The sequence below is a fragment of the Jaculus jaculus genome, chromosome 14 (genome assembly GCF_020740685.1).
Source record: "Jaculus jaculus isolate mJacJac1 chromosome 14, mJacJac1.mat.Y.cur, whole genome shotgun sequence".
Lineage (NCBI taxonomy): Eukaryota > Metazoa > Chordata > Mammalia > Rodentia > Dipodidae > Jaculus > Jaculus jaculus.
Window position 1 is genome coordinate 76,296,110 of NC_059115.1, and position 25,253 is coordinate 76,321,362.

Genomic DNA, 25,253 nt, shown 5'->3' on the forward strand with positions numbered 1-25,253 from the left:
GTCTTCAAAATTAAAATCTTGCTAAGCAATAATCCAAACAAAGTCTACCAAAGTGAGACTTTCCTAGAAAGAGAAGCAAGTATGTTGTGTCTATGGAGAACTGCTCTTCTTTAATAAGGGCTGAAGAGAGTAAGAATCTATTGAGTATTCAAATAAGTTATTGGAACTTCTTTCAGAATGTGTGTGAGTTAACAATGGGAAGTGAAGTTAGGCAACCAATGAATTTTTCTTTTTTTAAAACAAGTAATTAAAAATGATTGCTGAACCAATTAATTTCTTAACTTTATAGGGCTATATATATTGTTGTTGTGACGTTAAAAGGACCTGGCATGTGGACATCATTAATGTCTTACTTACCAGTATTTTTAGGTCCATGTTAGAGATGCCAGTGGTCAGAGTTCATTCATGTGGAACTGACCACATACATGCTGGGGACAGAGACTAACCACAAATATGTCACTGCCCACTCCACAGGAGGCCCAAGTTTGTAGCAGGAGGTAATAAAATGTTTGATTGGGTGTTACTAATCCTTTAAATAACACAGAATGCTTTCATGTAGATGATTTTAAAAAATACATTTTTACTTATTTATTTGAGAGAGACACAGAGAATGGGCCTGCTAGGGCCTCTAGCCACTGCAAACAAACACCAAAATCATGTGCCACTGTGTACATCTGGCTTGTGTGGGTTCTGGGGAATCAAACCTGGGTCCTTTGGCTTTGCAGGCAAGTGCGTTAACCTCTAAGCCACCTCTCCAGCCCTCAAGTAGATGATTTTATTGAATTTTTATTAAAACAAAAGGTTTGTGAAATTTGGCCATGCATAGGGGGTGCATGCCTTTAATCCCAAAATTTGGCAGGCCATGATAGGAGGATCATTGTGAGTTTAAGACCAGCCTGAGACTACATAGTGAATTCCAGGTCAGCCTGGGTTAGAACAAGACCCTACATAGAGAACCCCCTTCCCCCCCAAAAAAAGAATTCTTGAAATATGAAAGCATTGGCCTGAAGACCTGCATTATACAAATGTAAAAGGAGATGAGACTTTAGGAAAATTGTGGGACAAGTCTAATACAGGTAGGTGGCTCCTGATTCAAATGTGGGCCCATTGCTCTTTGTTTACCATACTTATGAACAATAAGGAAGGGTTTGTTCTCTGGGCCTGGTTCATCATTCAGTACCTGCCTGAGCAGACAAGGGAAGCCCAGACTTTTATTCCTGATGCCTGAGTGAAAGGAAAGCTCTGACTCTCTCACTAGCTATAGTGTTGGCCCTGCAACAGCAAAATTAAGTTGTTTTCATTTTAGACAAGTGAGATCACACATTGATTATTTTAATTTCTCTAAAATGAAAATTTAAGTTTTGACTAAGTCTGATTTTGAATTCAAAGTAGTTAACTTAAAATATCAAGAAAGGGGCTGGAGAGATGGCTTAGTGGTTAAGCGCTTGCCAGTGAATCCTAAGGATCCCGGTTCAAGGCTCAATTCTCCAGGACCCACGTTAGCCACATGCACAAGGGGGCGCACACGTCTGGAGTTCGTTTGCAGTGGCTGGAGGCCCTGGTTCGCCTATTCTCTCTCTATCTGCTTCTTTATCTCTCTGTCTGTTGCTCTCAAATAATTAAATAAAAATGAACAACAACAACAACAATATATCAAGAAAGATAGAATTTAGTGTAGAGGGCTGGAAAGATTGTTCAGTAGTTAAGGTGCTTTCCTGCAAAGCCCAATAACCTGGGTTTGATTCATGTGTCTGGAGTACATTTGCAGCAGCCAGAGGCCTCCTTGGAACACCCATTTTTTTCTCTCTCTCTTCTTGCAAATAAATAAAATTATATTTTTAAAATTTATTTATTTAACAGAGGAACAGGAAGAGAGAGAGATTTTTTTTAAAAAAGGGAATGCAGGGCCTCCAGCCACTGCAAAGGAACTCCAGAAGTGTGCGCCCCCTAGTGCATCTGGCTAACATGGGGAATGGAACCTTGGTCCTTTAGCTTTGCAGGTAAACGCCTTTTAACCACTAAGCCATCTCTCCAGCCCACTAAATAAAAATATTCTAAAAAATCAATTTAGTGCAGAATTCTTAAGAATGTTGAAAGCACGGTGAGGATATGACTCAGCCGGTAAAGATGTTTGCTTGCAAAGCCTGACAACCAGGTTCAATGACTCAGCACTGACATAAAGCCAGATGCACAGAGTGGGCACATGCATTTGAAGTTTGTTTCCGGAAGCAAGAAGCCCTGGCTCTCTCACACTTTCTCTCTTCTCACAAATAGATAAATAAAAATGTTTTAAAATGTAGAATGAGCTTGAAACAGCTGTGTGGATCTCCACAAAGAGCTTTGTCTCGTGAGGGGTTATTCAGTAACCCTTGCCTGAGGGAGAAGGACGCCCTTAAGATGCCCCAGGGGCAGAGCTACTTGCTGGCTGGGCTCCGTCTGCAAAGCTGTGTCTTCCTTGGGGCAGGAACGCGAGCTTCGCTAGGGAGAGACAGGCTGCTCCTCCTCTTTGTGAGCTCTTAGCATTCTCTCTGTTGTGTTCGGTTGTGTTCGTAACAGGCACTTAGCGACATTTTTTCTATGCCACGTTTCTCAGCCTCCAGTGTGCGTGTCCCATGTTGGTTCTGACTTTCATCTTTGAAGCTCACCACTTTTGTTTACGTTGGTCTGGCTGGATGATAATCTCCAGGAAGATGTGCCCTGCACCTCAAGCTCTGGTGCCACCCCTGTGATATGGCATCGGCTGTCAGGCAGACTGGTGTGACTTCTCACTCAAAGGCCTTCAACGCTTCAAGTGGAAAGAGGCAGGGAAATGATATCTGGGGAATTGCATTTTATGATTAAAGCCCCTCACATCAGCTTTCCTCATATCAAAAGGAGGCAGAAAAAAGACAGGCGCAATCTCACCCAAACATACATGTTCTTTACAAAAAGCAACCAAAGTGGAGTGATTCTAGGTGCCAAGAAGTGTAAGTCCCAATGTTCCAATTGGCCGGAGTCCTCAAGCACGTTAAAAGTAAAGAGGTCACGTCTCAATCAATGGTAACTTACTTCTTGCTAGCTTATGTGTTGTGTTGGCTTCGTTGCACCCACATTTTCTGATGTTGTTAAGTGAGGCAAGAGACCTCTAGTCCCTTGACAGTGGGTGGGGAAAAAAAGTCTTTTTCAATATAATGGCGGTATTTGAGTTAACATGTTGTCAGTCTTTAATGACTAGTGGTGTAACAGCTGGTTTTGATGTAATTTCTTTTGAGACCACTAGATTACAAGCAGTTTATTGCATTCTTCCTCTCTGACTGCTCCCTGGATACAACCCAAAGTCAAAAGGTTAAAGGTCTAAAGCCATAATCTAAAGGATTTGTCATCATTTAACAGGTCACTTGTTGCTATGTCCTGTGCAAACTGAGAATGTTTTTAGCCAGCCTGTCAGAATGCCTTAGTAATATTATTTTTTCCAATTTCAACTGGAAAGAATTGAGACTACTCAGTTGGAGACACGTTCTTGAAAATCAAAGATTACATTTTATGTGTACTATGTGAAAATCTTCATACAGATGAAAGAACGTGCTAATAAATAATTTAACTTTCACTGGGAGGGTCTGATATTCGGGATTTAGCTTCTGTAAAAATATGCTAAAATGACATCGGGTCTTTGAAGGAGCCGCACGCACCATATCCAGAGCTCAAAGCGAGAGAGAGAAAAGGCTGGGGTCAGAAGACCCAGGAGGTGCTGAGGGTCACGAAACCCTATTGTTGCCTCTGCAGATTTGTAGCTTTCCAGTCTGTCAGCGTGTGACAGTCCAGCTATGTTGTAGCAGCCAAGGACCTTCTTTGTTTAAGGAAGGAGCCATTCTTTGATGGCTGGCCTTGGTAAAAGAGAAAAACAGAAAAACTCAGAACTAAGGGCAGGAAGCACAAGCATTTTCCTTCCGATCCCCACTGTCAGCGTGGAGGGGCTTCTACACTGTGTGTCAATACGGAAGTATGCAAGATAGACGACCTCCACTGTGAAATTGTTGTCAATTTGCAACAGTCTCTTTTTTAAATATTAGAATTTTAATTTTTTTATAGTATCCCAAAATATTATCATCCAACTTTTGAAATTGTTCCTGGATAGCCTGGAGTTTTTTGAACTCCTGGCTTCTCTACAATGTCACTATTCCAAGACTTTCCTCAAGATGCTTGCACATGCTGTCACCCAGTCAAAGCTCATTCTCTGGGTGTCTGTTGCCCTCTAGGGACTCCAACATGAAAAGAAACGTGTGAGGTGGCGATTTGCCAGAAGTCATTAGCCATAGGCTTTTCTTCCCAGCACTCACTTGAAAGCAATGTAGGTTTTTATGCTTTGGAACATACAGTTAGCATTTTTTTTTATGATCTTAGTGAAGTCAATTTATAAAATCATCCAGAATTGTTCTCTTAAAAGTCTAGGTGGATAACAAATATTTCAACATCACCATCTTGATTGTTTTCTATTTAATTCTGTAATTTTGAAATAATAGAAACAAACTGAAAATTTTTAATCATTGTATTTAAAACTTTGGGATCATTTTAATAATAGGCAGGAACATATTTCTGATAGTCTTTGAAAGACAATATAGTAATACTGATTAATACCTAAGAAAAAATTATGAAATGGAGAAAGAATTGACTCCAATATTACAACTAGGGCAGTCAGGTTCGCCTTGCTGATAGAAATCACCTGACCAAAAGCAGCTTGTGGGAAAAAGAGGTGTATTTTGGCTTATAGGCTCAAGGGGGAAGCTCCACGATGGCAGGGAAAACAATGGCATGAGCAGAAGGTGGACATCACCCCCTCGCCAACATAAGGTGGACAATAGCAACAGGAAAGCATACCAAAAACTGGTATGGGGACACTGGCTATAACACCCATAAACCCACCCCCAACATACACTTCCCACCTGGAGGCGTTAATTCCCAAATCTCCATCATTTGGGAACCTAGCATTCAGAACACCTAAGTTTATAGGGGATACCTAAATCAAACCATCACATTCCAATAAGCCCACCCCCAATATACACTCCCTCCAGCAGGCATTAATTCCCAGACACAAAATGGCCTTATCCATGACCTCACAGTGCCTGACACTACCTACACAAGGCCATCATAATAGGAGGAAAAGATGATGACATCAAAATAAAAGAGAGATTGATTGAGAGAGGGAAGGAGTATGATGGAGAGTAGAATTGCAAATTTTCTTTATCATGCACATTGATTAGAAGTCAATAGCAGCTACACAGAAAAAACAATAAAGTATTTTAACTGGATGTGTTTAGGCTATGCTAACATATCTTTATTTTTATCTGTTCTATGGAAAAATGTGAGAAGTATTGGTGCTAATTTTTTGTTTTAAATATTTTATTTTTATTTGTTATGAGAGGGAAAAGGGAGAGAGGGAAAGAGAGAATGGAAACATCAGGGCCTCTAGCCACTGCAAACGAACTCCAGATACATGCACCACTTGGTGCATCTGGATTATGTGGGTTCTGGGGAATTGAACCTGGGTCCCTAGGTTTCACAGCGAAATGCCCCAACCACCAGGCCATCTCACCTGCTCTAACATAGACTTATTAGCAGGCTATATGGATGCCTCACCTAAAGAAAATAATCAACTGGCTGAAAAGCTTTCCATGAGGTAGCCAAAAGTACAAACGTATCCTAAAGTAGATGTTCTGAAGTGCACCTGGAGTTTTCATAGAATTGTTATGTAGAGAAATCACACAGACTAAACCCAGATTTTGAGGAAGGAAGACAGTAACCAGAGGCCAAGAGAGGGTGATGCTATATTCCTGCCCAGCTTGGTAAACTTCCATCATACTCTGCTGGCCCTCTAGGGCTGCGGCTAGGCTAGCAGACCTCTTTCATCTCACTGACATAGGTTTGACCTCACTTTGTGACTCATTCTGTTCCTGTTATTATTTGTGACAACTTCATTGAATGTAAAAGAGTCAAACTTATTCCATATTAAAAAAAAAAAAAACTCCTGCCATGAAGGTCTCATCAAAGAATTTTCAAACAGAAGGTTTTCTCTGGTGTACGGCTCACATGGACATTATCTGAGAATAAAGTTGCATATTGCCCATGTTTGTGAACTTGGAGGGGGTGAGGGACTTTGGCACAAAAGTGGAGGTGACTCTTTGCTACGGTCTTCGTTTAAGTTTTCCTTTATTACTTGGCAACAAGAAAGGTGGAAGTTCCTTGTCCTGTCAACACAGCTTGTTTTTTGAAGTCAAATTAGTAGATAAATTCAAAACAAAATCAGGTTATGCAAAAAATTGTTCTTAAGATACAAGGAATTATGCAAGAGGGAAGCAGTATTATTTTCTTTCCCACCACGTGTCATGTCTTGATGTCATCCCTGAGCTCCAGTGGCTTTCTCTTTCCTCTTTGCTTCTGGCCTCTTGTCTTCTGAAGGGGCTGCAGATCCCTCTTACCGCTGCTGCCAACTCATCAGCTTCTCCCTATTTCCCACCGAGGCTCACTTCCTGTGGTTTGACTCTATTGTAAAACACATACAAATTCAGGTTTGCTGAATGTATCTATCATTATATGATAGCACTCTCTATATCTAATCCTGAAACCTTTTTTTAAACTTAGGATCTACTTTGTCTAATATGTATATTATGAGCCATCTTTTTTGCACTTATTAGCTTTCTAAGGAATTTTCCTTTCTGATATAATTCCTCTCCTTTAAGTCTTGACTTTCTGTTCCATCTTGGTAGGCAGTACAGAATAGTGGTCAGGAACAACACGATTCCTGGAAATAGCATGTTGTTTCTAGCTGTGTTACTCAAATTGGTTATTAAATCTCTACAATGGTCTTTTTCCCCCTAAAATTCATGTGTTTAAAGTAAATGCCAGTGTCACAGTATGAAATGATGAGGACTTTACAAGGTGACTGGATCAAGAGGTTTGGAGCCTTTCTGAATAAGATTAGTGTTCTTCTAAAGACCCAACAGAGCATGTTTGCCCTTCCTGCTATGTGTGGGCACAAGAAAATGCCTTTTATGAAACGGAAGACAACCTCCACCAGATACTGAATCTACGAGCAACTCAATCTTGGACCGCCCAGCCTCCAGAACTGTTTGAAATGAATTCGGTTGTTTGTAAGATAAGCAGTATGTGACACTTTATTGTAGCAGCCTGAATAGAATAGAAGTAGTTCTATTTCAAAGGTTTATTGAATTAAATAAGTGATAGAAAATTAATAAATCAAGAAAACTACAAAGGTCAGTTTCTGTTTCATTGCAAGCACTAAGCACATGTTGGTTGCTTCATTATTACCATGGTGGTGGTAGGAGTCGCAACAGCAATGGTGACGATGGTAATAATAGGGATTTGGTAAGCTTGTCTTTAAAAAATATTTATTTATTTACAAGTAGAGTGAGAGGGAGAGAGTAGGGTGGGGAGAGAATGAGTATGGGCATGCCAGGTCCCAGGACCGTTGCAAACAAACTTCGCATGTGCTGCCTGGTGCATCTGGCTTCACGTGGGTAGTGGGGAGTCAGACGCAGGCCTGCAGGCTTTGAAAGCAAGTGCCTTTAACTGCTGAACCATCTCTCTAGACCAGGGATTTGTTGTTAAACAAACTGGCTAAGTCTGAGTTCTTCAGCAATAATTCATATTTTGTGTTTCATATTCACTGTTCATAGTCACTGTTAGACTCAGTTTACTCATCTGTATGGTAAGATTAGTAATATGCCTGTCTTAGGCGCTGTTATATAGTATTAAATATGAAGTGATTATTAGATGATTTTCTAGTTTGTTATCTGTTATTAAACTTCAGGATGATTCTTAATAAGTTTGTGGTTGTGTTCATTTTTATGCAATCTGAGAATATATCATATTACAGCTATTAATATATTTTGTTTTATCATACAGTTAAACTGTATTTCCCCCTTCCTGCTTTTTTCTATACTTAAAATCTTCCTTGCTTTCCCAGCAGGCTGCATATATACTGAATATCTTTTTTTAAAAAATATTTATTTATTTATTTATTTGAAAGCGACAGACACAGAGAGAAAGACAGATAGAGGGAGAGAGAGAATGGGCGCACCAGGGCTTCCAGCCTCTGCAAACGAACTCCAGATGCGTGCGCCCCCTTGTGCATCTGGCTAACGTGGGACCTGGGGAACCGAGCCTCGAACCGGGGTCCTTAGGCTTCACAGGCCAGCGCTTTACCGCTAAGCCATCTCTCCAGCCCTATACTGAATATCTTTAAAATAATTTATATTTGTGCTTCCTCTAACAAAGTACATAGTGAATATCTCCTCCGTTCTTATACTAGTACAAAGCCATTTGGATATCTTAGCTGATTGTCAGTTTTCATGGTTCTCATGCAATTGTTGGTCATTGTGTTTAGCCCTGTAAAATTTATATAACACTAATTTATTCTATTGTCAATGTTTCTACCAGCCACACATACATGTCTGCCAGTGTTTCATCCTTAGTCCTTCTTCCTGGTTTTGGCCTCTCTCTTAAAATTAGCATTAGTTATTCATAATCTAGAAATTCTTTGTAAAATAGGAAACATCTCTACTTGAAAGATACTTTAAATGGTCAGGCTTTTCTTGCCTTTAAATGGTATTATTTTACTATTTTCCAACATCCATCATGATACGTTACATTCATATTGTCCATAGAAATTATTGTTCATGTGCAGATAATCATTTTTATTTGCTTAACGGACTCTTCTTTGTCTTTGATGATGTAAGTTCTGGATGTGTAATTTATTTTGGTTTATTATATTTGAGTTAGGTATACTTCATGCCAAACATTCATGTACATCCATTTATTTGTTGATTTTTTTTAAGCAGGGTCTCATATATCCTCGCCTGACCTTGAACTTGCTATGTCGCTGAGGATGATGCTGAGATCCTTCTGCCTGCACTGTGTGTGCTGGGCATACAAACGTGTGCCACCACGTCTAGCGGACTGCATGTGTTTTTTATTTCCTCAGCCCTAATCTGTTGTTTGCAAGGTAGGGTGTCTTGATCTAGACCAGGCTGACCTGGAATTCACCATGTAGTCTCAGGGTTGTCTCAAACTCACAGTGATCCTCCCACCTCTGCCTCCTGAGTGCTAGGACTAAAGGTGTGCACCACCACTCCTGGCCATAATCTTTTAATATTGTGTATTCTGTTCTCTCTCATCCCTCCTTCTGGGATTTCTATAAGAAATATAATGTGCAAGCTCAGTCTCTTACCACGTTTTCACATTTTCATTCCTTGGCTTTTTGTGTTGGATTTTGGGTTATTTCCTTAGGTCTATGTTCTAGTTTGTGAAATATCCCTTTAATTGTATCTAATGAGCTTTCAAGTGATTTACTGAATTTTAAATCCAAGTGACTGTGTTTTGTTTGAGATGTTCGATTTGGGTATTTAAAAAGCTAACTGTCTCTTTTCATGTTTTTTTTTTTTTTTAATTGGTTTGTTTTTTGGTTTTTGGTTTTTTGAGGTAGGATCTTACTCTGGCCCAGGCTGACCTGGGTTTCACTATGTGGTCTCAGTGGGGCCTCAAACTCACTGCGATCTTCCTACCTCTGCCTCCCGAGTGCTGGGATAAAGGTGAGCGCCACCATGCCCGGCTCTCATGAGTATTTTTTTTAAATGATAGTTTCTATTTTTTTCTATTTAGTATTTTAAAACTAATTGTTCCATGATGTCTTTCAAATGGTTTTGTTCCTCGAAATCATGAGATATTACACTTACAGTTTTAGTACTGTAGATGTTCCACCATGATGAATGGTACCTGTATGATTTATATAGCCTTTAGTCATAACTTTGTCTCAAACTGTGTTTGTTGTAGGAAGGGGTGTGTTCTGTGTCCTTTATTTTGGAAATACTCGTCTGTATTTTCTGTCAGTTTCTCCTCAAATGGTATTGGTCTATAGTTTCTTAGTGTCTTTTTCCAGTGTTTAACAATGGTACAGGTAACATAATTCAGAACTGCCACCCCTTATATGTGGAAATGTTAGAGGCGCTGTTCTTAAAGGCTGTCAACTTGCTTTGCTTAGCTTGGGCTGTGGGTGGGGCTGTTACAGCTTGTCCTTCCCAAAGAGTGGAGCTGTGTCAAGATACCAGCTTCATGCAGTACATTCAGTGCAAAACTCTTGAGTGGCCCCAAGGCCCCATCTCTTTCAATGGTCTGAATATTAAGAACAGCCTTTCACAATGAGCCTCAGCTTAACATGTTATCAACACATACAAAGATCTGATTTAAAGTGTCTTCTTTATCTGGCATGGAAGAATTTCTCTCACCCTGTTTCTTGGTGCACTCATATATTTAAATTTAAAGGGGCTGGAGAGATGGCTTAGCAGTTGAGCACTTGCCTGTGAAGCCTAAGGACCCCAGTTCGAGGCTCAATTCCCCAGGACCCACGCTAGCCAGATGCACAAGGGGGCGCATGTGTCTGGAGTTCGTTTGCAGTGGCTGGAGGCCCTGAAGCCCATTCACTCTCTCTCTCTCTCTCTCTCTCTCTCTCTCTGCCTCTTTCTCTCTCTGTCTGTAGCTCTCAAATAAATAAATAAAATAAATAACAAAAAATTAAATTTAAAGTATTTTATCCAACAGTTATGTGTTCATGACTAGATTAGAATGTAGTTTTCATTAGCTCATTATGTCATGAGGAAACTGTGACATAAAAGAGTTTGCCAAAATTAAGATTGGAAAACTGGTTTCAGGTTAGTCATTCTAGAGTAGTGGTTGTGGTTGTTAGGAGCACTGTGCTATGTTTGGTATAAAACTAAGCTTAAGCTTAGGTGGAGTATTTGAGGCCTGCTCAATGGGAGGGAATTCTTGCCTGATGTGAACTTTGCCAAAATACTATGGCTAGGAACATAGGCCTTAAGGCAGAACCTACTCCTGTAGTTACACCAAACTGACAGCATGTCAGAGAAAAATAAAAGGCTAGAAGAATGGCTGTGGACAGGCTTCAGTAGCACAGTGTTTTCAGAGCATGCCTGAGGCCTTGGATTTGATCCTACACACACGCACGCACACATGCACGGGCTGAAGAGCCTAGGAAATCCTACGAATTAAGGGTAAATTTGTATCCTCATGGAAGGTTGAGGTGGTAATTGTTAACAAGTATGGACTGAATTTGTTCATTTATTACTCATAATTTCTAGGTTTTTTTACAGTACTAACTGATGCTATCCTAGTAAATACATTCATATGTGTATAGCAGTGTGGCTATCCTACAAATGCCAGTAACATGTAGCTACTTTCCTTTTAATAAGACTTTCAGTTAGTCGAGAATTCCATGGAGTGATAGATTGTGCATAGCCCTATACTTTGTTACTTATGTGCTCTTTCTTAAAGTAACTGATAATCATCTACATACCCTTTTTCACATAATATTTTCCCTTGGCACATGCCTTCTTTTTCCATGGTCACTCTGACTATGCTGCATGTAATTTCTTCCATTTATTACTGTTCAGCCAATCTTTCCTCATATCTCACATTTTTTCTTTGCTTGGATCTTATTCATACCTTCTTATAAGTAGAAGCTTGGCTTATTTGTTTTGTTTCTGAAAGTGGACAAGAGTGCAGTAGCTCTGTTTAGCATCATGGGGTTAGTTAGGAAAGCCAGCTACGAATTTCTATGTCAGCAAGCCTTTCTCTACATGCAGTAGAAGGACAAGCTTTCCACTGGATCTGTGGGTCATTCAGAACTGCTTTCTGTTTGGACAGAAGGGATAATATTTGGTGAGCCGTGGTCTGATTTCAGTGACCAAGAGGGACTGGCCATCTTCCACTTTGAGTGCAGGAACACACTGTGATGGTCATTCCTACTTCAATGACTGAGTCTATAGATAAGCATCTCGCACTTTAGGGTTAGAAAAAAGTCTCTGTTTTATACTCTGTCTAGAGCTTCCAGGAAGTAGCTGCACTGGGCAGTTTGTCTTTCTAGTCCTGCTTGTGGTCACCGCAGACCCCTTTAGTTGCTATTTTGGATTTCAAAGTATGGAGGCAATATGAGAAGCATGGGCCTCATGACCACATGGGTTTTGAATATTAGGTATATTAAACTTTAACATATTTGCTTCTTTTTCTCCACAACTCTGTTTATTGTTCTTACTCAGATGAACAGTTCCATAAGAAACATCTCTACTGCAACAATACCAATGTCTTAGTAACATAATGCATACTCTCTATGGTTAATGTATGTCAAATGTTTTTGAGATTATTATTGTATTAATGCCTGGCAATAAATTAAATTCAAGTATACTGAGGTTAGAGATTCTCAAACATGAGGACACAAATGACATTAAATCATTTATATATTGACATATTCCTGTGTTTTTATCTTTGTAAAATTCCAAAAAAACATTCATGATTTTAAGTAAAGATTAAGAGTATCTTTTCTTTATCCAATTTTTCTGCATAATCCCATTACCTTTTTAAGTATTACTCAGTTTGAATCATTTCTTTTATAAGCACAAAAGTGAGTAAAATTTATCTTTGACCTACACAAGAAACAATACATCTTGGCTTTCTATATGAGAACTCAACGCATGAAGACATTTTGAGAAATAAAAAAAGTCACAGAGACATGTGTATCCGTAAGTCCAGTGGTCTATCCCCGCACTCACACGCTGAAGCTCTCATTTCCAGTATTTCGATACTTGGAGGCACGGCTACTAGAAGGTAGCTGGGTTTTGATGTGGTCATGAGAATGAAGCTTACATGGCAAGGCCAGTGTGTTTCTATGAGGAGAAAGAGATCAGAGTCCGCTCAGCCCTAACACCATCTTAGCATTCAGCAAAAAGGCGCCCACAGGTGAGTCAGGCAGAATCTTCACCACACTCTAATACTGTACTTTCATAAAGATCTTGGACTATTCAGGCTCCATAAGTAAGAAATGGATACTCGCTTAAGCTTCCCAATCCGTGGTATTCTGTTACAGCAGCTCAAATTAAGACAACCAGTAAAATGCAAGGACTTCAAACATCTGTGACTCAAGAAATTATATAATTCCTTCAAATACACAAGTGAAAGAGAAAGACCAAAACTAAGATCATTTTAAGTATGCCAGCTTTGTCTTGCCCTACAAAAGACTTAGGGGGGAAAAAAAATCATCAGAGTCTCATGGCTTCCGTTGGTACTTTTTACACAAATGAATTACTCAGACCACTGTCGCCATGAATCAGAAGTAACTTCCTGCTTCACCATTCATTTCTGAACGAATAATTGAGGGCAAAGCACCAGGAAGAAGGGAGTGGCACAAACACCCCTACATACTGACATCCTGAATTTCAAAGGGGTTAATAAAACAGCCTTTCCCCTTCCTCTGGACTGAGATTTATTACTTGTATCCCATCATCATTCATCATATTATAAGTACATACAGGACACCTGAAAAGAAACAGTTGCTATGGCAAACCTTTTAATCTGAAGAGTAATACTTGGACTTTCCATGGCTGGATAGGAAAAGAGGAAACATATAGGCAAGGAAGTGGGAAGAGGTAGAATTCTTCTAGTATTTTTTCCCAGTTTAGCACAAATTTGAAGCAGTCTATCTTGGGAAGTCTCATCTTCTTGCTTGTAGTCTCATGAAGCTCACACAGGACTAGCGGTGTGCTGATCAAAGTCCAGCAACTCACATTTGTAGCCCTTACCAATTTTTGTAATTCTCCCACAATGGCCCATTTCAAGCATCAATTTGATGCCACTCAATGTGGTGTTGAGTAGAGATGAGCCAGCCCGGTTTTCACAGGCTAGTACGAGCAGGTCCCAGCACACTGCAGAATAGAACACAGGCTTATAGAGGGGAAAGATTTGGGGCAACCTATGACATGTAGCTATACAAATTATGGTTTATGATAAATTTGCTATATGGTGCTTAGTAAAAACGTACACCCTTTAGCTTTCTGTATCAAAAAGTGATTTTTAATTATCTAGCAATTCGTAGGCCATTATGTGGATCATTATGTCTTTGATTTAAAAGTATCAAGAAGATACCAAAACGTTCATGCGCTGAAGGCTTGTTTCGTCAGCTAGTGGCACCATTAAGAGAGAATTACATCTTGAAGGCACTTGCTTCATTAATAAGTTAATCCACTGGTGACTTCACACTAAATGGAATACTCACAGGCAGGTCCTGGTTGGAGGAGCCAGTCACTTACTGTGTGTCTTCGAAGGGTGTGAACTTTTCTTTCTGCTTCCTGCCCCTCAGGAAATGGGCCATGTTCTACCACACACCCCTGCTGCCTTGATAGTCCACCTCACTCCAGACTACAAGCAATGTAGTCAGAAAAACATGGATTAAAACTACAAGCCAAAACAAATCTTTCCTTTTCAAAGTCTACTTGAGAAGGTGTTTTCTCACAGAATATTAAAGCTGACTGACAGACATATGGCTGAAATTAAATGCATGGATACTTCCAAACCTATTGTTCACTTTAAGTATGATGTTCAACATTTTTAAAAATATTTATTTACTCAAAGGAGATAGAAAGGGCAGGCCAGGGCATCCTGCTGCTGCCAATAAGAACTCCAGATGCATGCACCATTGTGTGTGTCTGGCTTAGTGTGGGTACTGGGTAATTGAACCTGGGCAATGAGGATTTGCAAGCAGGCACCTTTAACCATGGAACTTCTCCCCAGCTTTGTATGAAATATTTGATGAAAACACCAATTAGCAAAGGCAAGGATTTCATTTTTCCTGTTTCCCTTGTTTATATGCTATACACAACAAAACAATATATAAAGTCACAAAATAATTCACCATCTGTTGTTGTTTTTTGAGGTAGGGTCTCGCACTAGCCCAGGCTGACTGGGAATTCACTATGTAGTCTCAGGGTGGCCTCGAACTTTCAGCAATCCTCCTACCTCTGCCTCCCAAGTGCTGGGATTAAAGGCATGCAATACCACGCCTGGCTCTAAAGATACTCCTACACAGAAGTAAACAAAAATATATTTTAAAAAAGCTGCTTTAGAGCTGGAGAGATGGCTTAGCAGTTAAGTGCTTGCCTGTGAAGCCTAAGGACCCCGGTTCGAGGCTCAGTTCCCCAGGTCCCACGTTAGCCAGATGCACAAGGGGGCACACGCGTCTGGAGTTTGTTTGCAGAGGCTGGAAGCCCTGGCGCGCCCATTCTCTCTCTCTCCCTCTACCTGTCTTTCTCTCTGTGTCTGTCGCTCTCAAATAAATAAATAAAAAATTTAAAAAAATATTTAAAAAAAGCTGCTTTATTTATTTTATTCATTTGAGAGAGCAAAAGAGAAAGAGGGAGAGAGAGGGAGAAAGAGAGAGAGAGAATGGGCACACGATAGACTTCAGCTGCAACAAATGGACTCCAGATGCATGTACCCCCTTGTGCATCTGGCTTATGTCGGTCATGGGGAATCGGAGCTGAGTCCTTCAGCTTTGCAGGCAAGTGTCTTAACCACTAAGCCATCTCTCCAGCCCCAAACATATCTTTATGTGATTGATGTCTGGGGACAGAAAATATAGCAACAATGACAGATCACAGTTCACAAATATGACAAACAGATGTCATTTCTAAGTATATAATATAGAGAAGGAGAAATGCTATGAACTTGGGAATTTCAGTGGGTAGACAGAGAAACCACAGCAGCAGTGGAGAGGGATCGCCCGAGGTCCTGATCTTTGCCTTGTCTTAATCTATGAAGAGCTCCACTGACCAACCCACATACCCAAAGCTAGTTCTGAAAAACAGAACATTTCTAAAGCCCTTCAATAGGCATTTCTTCAGTCAGAGGCTACAGATAAAAGAAAACACATCAATGATGCATTTGAGAGATAGAGTGTGCAAGGGGACGTGCTGTAATGAGATGGAAGAGAAGTTTTCTTTGTCTCCACTAAGAAAGGCCCAGGGAGGAGTAGGTCAGTCATAACAAAGGGGAGAAGAAAGCAGATATTTTCCCTTGGGGCCTTATTTTTTTGCTAATTAAAGAAAAATAAAATAAAATGCTAAATGCGTTAGAGATTTTAAGTAAAGTTTTCAAGATAATGAACGCGGACTTGCTCTTTAGAGTTGGGAAACATGCCTGGTCCTGTGGAGGGCATTCTCCATTTTTTGACTAATAAGAAGCCCCCAGGTGTCTGGCAAAACTGCCATAAATAATCGAGGGAGTCAACGAAGGCTATGCATGTACATAAATAAAGAAATGGTAACTCCAGAGCAATATTTTGGTGAAATGTAATGTTGGCAACCTCTCCAAACTTGTTAGTTATTTGTTTTTTTAAAGTCATTAAATTCAAACATAGGATTTGCAGTTTCATTTAATTCCAATGAGATAGTGTGCCATAAATTGGCAAAGCGGAAAATATTTCAGTAATCACACGTTCTGTCTTTGAATGTCAGACTTTGGGATTCCCTCTGTGGTAAAGCGAGTGCAGAGATGGGGGTGGGAGGAGAATCAGCACAGATCAGGGGTAGATTTTGTTTTGGAGATTCAGGAAGGGCCTTGGACTGACTTTGGTTAGGTAAATAAATGAAAAAAAAATGGCAGAAGAATGACTCATATGCTTACTTCATATGCTTTGTACAAAGATGGAGAGTCAAATTTGGTAATATTTGAGATAAAAAATCATCAAAATACCACAAAAGGAACAAGCTGTCTACTTTCATGCAAGACTTTTGCTTTTGATGTTTCTATTGCACAATTTTTCACTTTTCGCTTCATAAGTTTAACATAAAAACATGCCCACAGAATCGTTTATATTTCATCTTATTCTTATTAGGACACTTACCAAAATACAGCACAATAAATGTTTCTTGGTTTTACATTTTTAAAAAAATACTCTGGAATCATATGAGAGGATAAATGCAAATACTTAGGGATTTGGGAAGATACAGTGATAATGCTTGGACATTATTAACTTTAGATTTTTTATGGTAAAACATAACTGACATTGATTTCATGCCCCTCTGTACTGACTGGTATATCACCAAACAAGTGTGGGTATAAAGACAGAAACTAATATAACCCTAAGATTCCACACACTATCAAGCCAAAAACTCACTGTGATTTCTCCTTCTGATACTAATCTCAGACATTTATTCTCAATGAAAATAAATAAACAAATCAATAGGTCTCTAATTGGTGGAAACTCTTGGGGTGGTTTTATAAAGTTCATTAGTGCTTAGACATTTAATAAGCAAATGTCTGCCCAGCAGCACCGAATGGCTTCAGTTCCTATTGAACACAGTTCTCTTTTCAAACCATTGATGTGAAATGATTCTATTGACATGAGCTATTGAAGAGAACCTTTAGTTGAAGGGAACTATGTCCAACATTTATCTCTATTGGTGGAATTTTTTCATCGTATTTATTCTTCTTTTATTTTTTATGTGTGAGGGGAAAAACAAAGTCAGATCAAACACATCTTCAGAACAAAGCGCCAGGGTTCACACCAACGTGCTGGGGTGGGAAGATTTTGCTCAAATTTGTTCTGAAAAGCCCCGATGAATTTTCCCATACCCTATGTACAGGCACAACAGTGGTAACTTCAGCCACTTGTCCTCAATGTCTAAGAAATGTGTTTCTCACTTCACTTGTGGTCTCCATGCTTTTCTGCACATATATCTTGCGCACCCCCACAACCCTTTAAGTTCCTTTCCTTTTTGAAAACAACAGGTCAGCTTAGGAATGAACGCGAGTGGTATAACTAAGATTGGGAGATGGAACAGTACCTTTTCATTCCAAGTGAATACTTGAAAAAGTCTGCGGCTAAATTGCCTGGACTGACTGTTTATTACAAGTTAGGTCATGATACCAGTTGAGTAAAGATGCCCATAAAAGTCCTGCTGGACATTGCGGGGTTTCTCCTCCCTGTGAAGTCAATGCTGACCACATCTACTCTCCACTGGTCCTTTAATCAATGTCCAGTTTGTCAGATGAGACTGGCCCCAGGATGGAGCCCCAGACCAAGCCATGGCCAGCACCCCTTTGTCCTTCTCCCACGGATGGGACATGATTCCACAGGATTAGCCAACAATTATATGCTCTGAACTGATCAATTCAGTCAATTTACTGTGCAAAGTAAATTGATCCTTCAGAACAAAGGGTTCTGTCAGCAGGGAGCTACCTGAGAAAGCAGCATGCCTGTGTAAACAGTTCTGTCCTTGCCCCAGTGTGGAGTGGCCCTGCGCCATATGGTGCCACTATGAACTTATTAGCTGACGGATTAACTGATCTCTGCATTTGGGATCCCCAGTTTCCAGCTGTGAGAGTGATTGATGGGCTAACTACTGCTCCCGTCTTGGAAGTTATTTCCTCCATTTAACAGAGTCAAGAAGACAGAAAATTGCCCCCTTTGTAAATGCTAATCTCACCACTCCTTCGAACACCCAACATAGCAATTTATTCAAGGCAAAGTCTTAAAATTGGTATAGTGCACATCAAATGCATACTAATTAGCAATTTCTTTTGAAGGCTCCATCACTTATTAAGGGTCTCCTTTTCCATATGTTCATCATGCCCCACTTCACCCTTTAATTACAAAACAGCACTTTCAACTAATTGTGAGAAGGTATATTGTGCCCGGAATCTGTATTAAATACTCTACCTTCTGATGCCTAATTTAGGGTCAGATCGAAGGCAGACAGATAAGTAGGCAGAAAAGCTCACAACTGTCATCTGCAATTTTAGGCATATGTGGGTGTTGTTCAGGATGAGCATTTTATCTACCAGGGCAGTTATGGCACTCTTCAGTGGGCATTGCGATAAGCCCTGAGCAGGAAGAATGGGAAGACTCCTCAGTCAACAAATGGGATGGTTTTTTCCAGATTAAGAGAAACCCACATAAATCCAATAGATGCTTGACAAAATTATTTGTAACTTTAATCTCTTCACCTACAGAAAATAAATCAAGCAACTTTATAAGGCTAATAATCAATTGCTTAAGTAGAAAATATAATTGCACTATAGAAAGGAGATTTTGCAAAATATACTTGGTTACTTAAATACATCTTATCTTGTGAATGGTTGATGTTTTACTTTATTAAGAGCAGAGGCTTAAAGCACTTAAGTAACTCTAGTGGTGATTCCAGTTATATGTCTCCTAAGTCCAGTCTGTCAATACCAACTTCACTGTGATACTGAACTGTGAAGAACTGGTCAGCTCCTTTCTCTGGCCAGCAGAGAATTAGTATCAACTCTTGTTTCCAAATGTTGGTTCTGAGAGAACAAGTTGGTAGAAGTCTCAGATTTGAACATTCTTAGGCTATAAAATGAAAACCAACTCAAAGAACCATTTGAGTTTATGGAGAGGAAAGGGTGAGTAAGGGGCCCACATTTTAAGAGAAGTTCATTCCCCATGCAAGGGGGTGAACAAGATGTCATTACTTTAAGGAGCCAGTCAGATTCACTTGTTATCAAGATCACTCTGAGTTAGTGTACAAAACCATTCTAATTCTTCAACTAATGGGTTGAAGAACTAAGAAGAATGTGGGCAGAATATTTGTATTTCCTCCAGAACTAAGTTCAAGGACCCATAAATATGTTTTCTTTGCTTGCCATTTTCTAGCAGATATGCTGGTTCAAATCTGGATTGAGTCTCTGTATAATAGATATTAATACTTTAATGTGCTATTTCTAAGTTTCAAAATTGCTTTGTTTCTAATTCTGCTTCCAAGCAAGGTTTACCTAGGACTTGCATCCTTGGTTTCTTTAGAGCTCTAATTTTAGGTAGATGGAGTTTGACTGCTTCCTCATCCGAGAGAGATCATAGCTCACCTAAAAGATTTAAATCTGGTGTGCTGAAAGCTGCCTATGGAGGTCTCATATGGGGCAGAGTTGGAGGTTAGCTGGCACTTCTATGCCTCACTTCCTTTCATTTACTCTGTGCTGTGGCAACTTGAGTTGAGCAATTTTCACTTTATGGTCCTTTTTTATGGGAAACTAACCCTAGTGTTTGTCTTTTCTAGAGGAAGCATAAGGAAACTGTCCACAGAACTAGAAAAAAAGTAACTCGATAAAGCTGGAATAGGCATAATAGTAGAAGTTAAAACACGCTACAGAGCCATAGCACTCCAAAGATCCCCTTACTGGCTTAAAGCACGCCTAGGCCTATGGAATGGAAGAAAATATGAGCAAACTGTACGTCTCACAAAAGGTTGATATCCAGACTATATACAGAACTCAGAAAACTTAAAAACAACATGAATCTGAATTTAAAAATGGGTAAAATATATGAGTAGACACATCTCAAAAGAAAAAATGCAAATGGCTAACAAATTTATCAAAAATGTCAAGATCATTAACAATGACAAAAATGCAAATCAAAACTACAAGCAAAGCCACCCCTTCTCAGTAAAATTGCTATTATTTCAAAACAGCAAAAACAAAAGAAATGCTGAGGAGAACGTGGAGACAGGTCACAGACTCCCCAGGTAGGAGTGTGAACTATCCCAGCAGCATGGGGACCGCTTGGGAAGGACCTCAAAAGCCTAAACTTAGATCTGTGATGATATGGTCCAGCATTTCCACGTCTGTGCATATATATATATAAAGAAAAGTAAATCAGGGATACATCACACACACACACACACACACACACACACACACACGTTTATTATGGTCCTATTAAAAATAGCTGAGGGCTAGAGAGATGGCTTAGCAGTTAAGCGCTTGCCTGTGAAACCTAAGGACCCCGGTTCGAGGCGCGGTTCCCCAGGTCCCACGTTAGCCAGATGCACAAGGGGGCACACGCGTCTGGAGTTCGTTGGCAGAGGCTGGTAGCCCTAGCGCGCCCATTCTCTCTCTATTCCTCTATCTGTCTTTCTCTCTGTGTCTGTCGCTCTCAAATAAATTAAAAAAAAAATAGCTGAGCCAGGTGTGGTGGTGCACACCTTTAATCCCAGCTCTCGGGAGACAGAGGTAGGAGGATCACTGTGAGTTCAAGGCCATTTTTAAAATACAGAGTGAATTCCAGGTCAGCTTGGGCTAGAGTGAGACCCTACCTTGAACCCCCCCACCCCCCAAAAAAGCTGAGACATGCAATCAGACTCAGAGCCCATCAACAGATGAATGGTTAAAATGTGCTGTGTATACAATGGAATAACATTCATCCACAAATAAGAAAATAAATCTTTTAACTTTCAACAAAATAGACAAAACTAGATGAAAGACATTATGTCAAGTAAGTCAAATACAGAAAGACCAGTATTGCATGTCCTCTCTTCTATGTGGGACCTAAACCAAAGCTACCTGCATGCAGAATTGTATTATCAGAGGGTGGGAAGTGTGTGCATTGAAGGGAGAGTGCCTTAAAAGAGGATGGATATGATCAGCGCCCTCTCTATGCAGGTGATGAAATGTTACACTGAGATCTATTAATATATACAATTCATAATGCTAATCAAAAGGAAAATATTTTTTCTGAAAAACCATATCATTAAAATGGAAGGAAAATGAAGACTACCATGATCTCTCAAACAAACACATCAAATATTAGTGAGCAAGAGGAGTAAATTGCTGGTTTATTTAGTTAATATTTCATTTATTTACTTATTTATTTAACAGACAGACAAAGAGAGAGAGCTTACACATTACAGGTCCTCTAGCCACTGCAAAAATTGCCAGATGTATGTGCCACCTTGTGCATCTGGCTTATGTGGATACTGGAGAATCAAACCTGGGTCCTTAGACTTTGCAGGCAAGTGACTTAACCACTAAACCATCCCTCCAGCCCTAAACCACCAATTCTAAGATGGCCATTGTTCTAATGTTTGAGTTGGGATGCAGGGAAACAATAATTCATGCAAATCCAGGAGTTAAAGGATTATTGGTATATTTATGAAAAACTCATGCCAAAAATAACTTGAGGAAGCCATCATTAAAAATGTAGTAAATTATGTCGGGTAGCAATAATGGCAGCATTTTTTTTTTAGTCTTTTGTATATCTAATAATAGCAAGCCTATTTTAAATTGGGGTTAGTAGATAGGCAAACTGAGCCCCCAAATACCTTAAAATTAATTAAACAGTCACTTTATTTGAAAACCTGATCTTCATAAATGCCATATTATCATAGAATTTACAATATTAAAAAAATAGGTTGAATATGCCACGTGGGGATTTTAAGGAAGTAAGCTACAATTTTTACATTGAAATAAAATACTTCTAGCTAGCTTCTGATTATTCATAATAATTTAAATGACTTACAAATGATATTGTATCTTCCAGACAACGGTGTCTCGTGCTTGTAATATCAATAGCCACAAGGTGAGGCAGGACTGCCAGGAATTCAAGGACAGCAGAGGCTGGATAGTGAGTTGTAGGCCAGGAACAGCTTCAGCATGAGAACTTGTCTCAGAAAGCCCTAACAGAAAAAAAAAAAAAAAAAAGAGCTAAAGAGTAAAGAATTAATTTTCATCAGATTTATTTTCTCCCTTTGCCTTCTTGTCCCCTATTTAAGCAAGTTTATTTTGATGTAAATAGCTGCCTTATTTCTTCTACCTTTAAACCAAACCACTCCAAGCATATTACATGTAGAAATACGATAAAATAGTGTCACAATAATTTAATTAATTAATATTTTGCTCTTGCGAGAAACTACAGATTGCAGTTTTCTTCAGGTTAAAAATCTCCAGTACTGGACTGGAGAGATGACTTAGCAGTTAAGGCACTTTCCTGCAAAGCCAAAGGACCCAGGTTTGATTCCCCAGGACCCACATCAGCCAGATGTACAAGGTGGTGCATGCAAGTAGAATTTTTTTGTTCATTTTTTATTTATCTATTTGAGAGCAGCAAACACAGAGAGAAAGGCAGAGAGAGAGAAGAGAGAGAGAGAGAGAAAGAGAGAGAGAGGACACACCAGGGCCTCCAGCCACTGCAAATGAACTCCAGACGCATGCGCCCCCTTGTGCATCTGGCTAACGTGGGTCCTGGGGAATCGAGCCTTGAACTGGGGTCCTTAGGCTTCACAGGCAAGCTCTTAACCACTAAGCCATCTCTCCAGCCCAGCATCTAGAATTTTTGTGCAGTGGCTGGAGGCCCTGGTGTACCCGTTGTCTCTGTCTCTTCTCTCTCTCTCTGCTCTTTTTCCCTCTCTCAAATAAATAAAAATACTTTTAAAGAAAGCTCCAGCACTAAGTGTTAGGAAAGTTTTATTCCTCAAGCAAACCTCTCCCTTTGCCCTTGACACACTTTAAATTTCAAGGGACTTGAATGTAAGAATCTTCCTATAAGCACTGAGTTTATCCTGCCTTTGAAAACATAGTAAGTGCTCAATGACTGAGGTTGAAGAGAGGGCATAGTCTTGCTCTATGAGAAGCCTGGCTATTATACCAGGAAACACGACCACAGGACCCGAGGAACGCGTGCGGTGCACACGACTCTGTACAGGCTTCCAAGTTGCATGTTATGGCTTTTAAAATCGTGTCTTTGGGGGAACTACTCTCTTCCTCACCACACACCATCTCCAAGTATAAACACCTGAAGAGTGGCTCTCTGAGGCTCATGGATGCTTTGCAGGGTAATTTACAAAGTGTGTGTGTGTGCTTGTGTGTCTCTGTGTGTTGTGTGCACGTGTGTCTGGTGTGTCTGTGTGTGTTGACAGCAGGATTGTGGGAGAATTATTAGGTGATGTAGATCTCCTTCCAAACATTGCCTGAAGCTTTCATTTTAGGAATCTTGATATATGTATATATCAATTTATCTAATATTAAAGAATTCAACAGTAGTTTTGAGGTTAGCTTGTTTTTATTTTTATGAGTCCTTAAGTACTACACTCCACATTTCCTGAAGGTTATTTTTGGAACAGGAATTTCTCCTTAATTTTGCATTTTTTTCAAGTATTGGAATTTAACTTTTAAAATTTTTTATTTATTTACTTTTTTTTGGTTTTTCAAAATAGGTTCTCACTCTAGCCCACCCTGGTCTGGAATTCAGTATGTAGTCTCAGTGTGTCCTTGAACTATGGAATTCATTATGTTGTGTCAGGGTGGCCTTGAATTCACAGCACTCCTCCTACATCTGTCTCCCAAGTCCTGAGATTAAAGGCGTGCACCACCACACCTGGCCTAGACTTTTTTTTTTAATTGTTTTTATTTATTTATTTGAGAGTGACAGAGAAAGAGGCAGAGAGAGTGAGAGAGAGAAAGAGAGAGAATGGGCATGCTAGGGCTTCGAGCCAGTGCAAACAAACTCCAGATACATGAGCCCCCTTGTGCATCTGGCCTACGTGGGTCCTGGGGAACGGAATCTCGAACCGGGGTCCTTAGGCTTCACAGGCAAGTGCTTTAGCCACTAAGCCATCTCTCCAGCCCCCTAGCATAGACTTTTAAACATTACAGTTTAAGGGCCATTACTAGGTATGGTTTACCTTTGTGACAGTTATATCTTCATGGTTAATGTGGCATAAAAACTGTAAAGTTAGAATATTTTCTAGGCTAAAATTCTATTACAAATTAACATATTTTAGATTTATTTCAAAAAAATTTTCAGGGCTAGAGAAATGGCTTAGCAGTTAAGTGCTTGCCTGTGAAGCCTAAGAACCCCGGTTTGAGGCTCAATTCCCAAGGACCCTATTAGCCAGATACACAAGAGGGCACATGCATCTGGAGTTCGTTTGCAGTGGCTGGTGGCCCTGGTGTGTTTCTCTGTGTTTCTTGCTCTCTCTCTCTCTCTCTCTCTCTCTCTCTGTTGCTTTCAAACAAATAAATAAAAATAAACAAAAAATTTTTAAAAATTTTAATATAACTTTATATTTCCACAATACCTGGGACTAGGCAGCTTTAGATCAATGAAACATCTGCCTTCTACCTGTCATGCTGTGGCTAATCCACAAAGCGCATCTACCAGCTTAGAAGAGTGGTTCCTTAGTGGTCAGGAAAAGAAAAAAGTGCTTTCAAACAAGTTCAGTCATGCACTTTTAATGTTGGCATCATTTTCATAATAGAAAACAAATAATTCATAATAAAATAATCATAACTTTACCTTAATTTGTCAATAAGCATATTATCAATAAAAATAAATAAGGAATTATATAAGATTAGATCACTTCAAATTTAATGGAAACTTTTGAAATGTACTCCTAAAGTTTGATTATAAGGAGTCATAAAGTAATGATTAGTTGTATTATAAATGTGTCTGCAACTATTCTTATTTGGGGAACTTGATTACAACCAGTACTTCCAACTAGAAATTATAGGTATTTCTGTCTTTTTTTTTTTTTTGAGAGAACTTTACCTTTCTTTCCCCTTTCTAATATTTGCTATGACAGTAATCCTCATTCAAATGATAGAGATATTTCTCATGCACT

General features: G+C 39.6%; 1 long non-coding RNA gene across 3 annotated transcripts in view; it reads right to left on the reverse strand.

The window, feature by feature from the left end:
* Nucleotides 1-6,378: 6,378 nt before the first annotated feature.
* LOC123454766 overlaps nt 6,379-25,253 on the reverse strand; it is a 100,124-nt gene continuing 81,249 nt past the window's right edge. The window contains exons 3-7 of one of the 3 annotated variants that reach the window (XR_006633473.1): nt 22,154-22,310; nt 14,114-14,256; nt 13,406-13,763; nt 12,615-12,728; nt 6,379-6,516 (exon numbers count right to left, since the gene is read on the reverse strand). This is a non-coding gene — a long non-coding RNA (uncharacterized LOC123454766). Of the gene's footprint in view, nt 6,517-12,614; nt 13,764-14,113; nt 14,257-22,153; nt 22,311-25,253 lie in introns of all 3 variants that reach the window. The other 2 variants (XR_006633472.1, XR_006633474.1) reach the window with 2 other exon arrangements.